Genomic DNA, 1515 nt, shown 5'->3' with positions numbered 1-1515 from the left:
TATTTGTGAAATTCTAAAACACTTTTAACGCGTTTCAAAAAAAGTATGTGAAACTATAAAATATTGTTAATCATGTATTTAGAAAATTTTAAACATATATCAAATAAATGTTTCAGATGTATATGAAAATGTATGATGTTTATGAAAAGTTAGACATCAAACATGTATTTGATAAAAATGTTATCATTGTATTTGAAAATTTGATCATGTATTAAAAAAATGTTCTTGTTGTATACGAAAAATGTAGACATAAAAAAATTAATTATAAAAATATTAATTGTGTAATTTGAAAATGTTAGCATGTATAAATATGGTTTTAGATGTAGATGTAAAATGTATATAGAAGAATTAGGGAGAATAATACAAACAACACATCAAAAAATAATAAAAAGTCAATCAAGATGGTTCTAAAAACATAGGAAAATCATTGATTACCATAAAGAAAAACACATAGAAATAAATAAAGAAAAAACCAAAGAAAAATTAATAAAAAGAAAGAGAAATGAAGGAAACCATTGAAAGAGTAAGACAAACGAATGAAAAAGAAAGAGAGATGAATAAACCAAAGAAAAAAACAAAGAAAAAATAACCAAAAAAACTAATGTAAAACAAGCGAAACCAAAAGAAAAAAAGAAAGAAAATAATAAACAGCGAAAACAGAGAAGAAAACAACCAGTGGAAAAAAGAAACATAAGCTATGACAAAGAAAAAAGATAACGGGAGTTACAACAAAGAAAATAATGGAAATTCAAAGAAAACCAATGGAAAACCCCATGAAAACATAGAAAACGAAAAAAATCAAAAAGGGAAGGAAAAAAAATAGGGCGAACCGACCGAACACCATGGCCGGTCGTGAATTGGAGAAGAAGAAAGTGACTAATATCTGGGGGTGACACAGAGGGCAAAAGTGAGAAGAAGAAACGTTTGGGAGAGGTGAAATGTGACAACACTTTCTTAAACCCGAGCTATGTTTTTAGTCCGTGAGTATAGCAAGGTTCGGGGCGATGCCCCCTCTGTTGATGTATAAATGTATATATAGCCCACCTTTTCTCATCATCTTGACCTTTTGAGTGAACTGGCTGGTGCGTGCAGTTCTACATGATATTAGAGCCAAGAGAGGTCTTGAGTTCAAGACCCAGCTAGCACAATGCAACCCACTTTTGGTCCTTGTTTAGGCCCGAGGGAACCACACGTGAGGGGGAGTGTTGACATATAATGCATAACCCACCTTCCCCCATCATCTTGAGCTTTCGGATGAACTGACTAGTGCGTGCAATTCTACATCGCCAGCTACACACAGTTATGCCACTAAATGCCGTCATCAACTAGCGTGAGGTTCCCCATGTCCTCGGCCAAGACGGTCGGCTCCACAACCTTGTACGCACCCTTCTTTGATGTAGATGGTGTGGCAGTTTGTGCTCCTGCATGGGCGTCCTTTAGGGCATCCATGCTCGTGGTGTAGTTGCCACTGTTCATCCAATGTCACCATTGTGCGTCGGGCACAACAGACATGCA

The sequence above is a fragment of the Triticum dicoccoides genome, chromosome 5B (assembly GCF_002162155.2).
Source record: "Triticum dicoccoides isolate Atlit2015 ecotype Zavitan chromosome 5B, WEW_v2.0, whole genome shotgun sequence".
NCBI lineage: Eukaryota > Viridiplantae > Streptophyta > Magnoliopsida > Poales > Poaceae > Triticum > Triticum dicoccoides.
The sequence above is the reverse complement of the archived record's forward strand: the minus strand, read 5'-3'. Positions refer to the sequence as shown.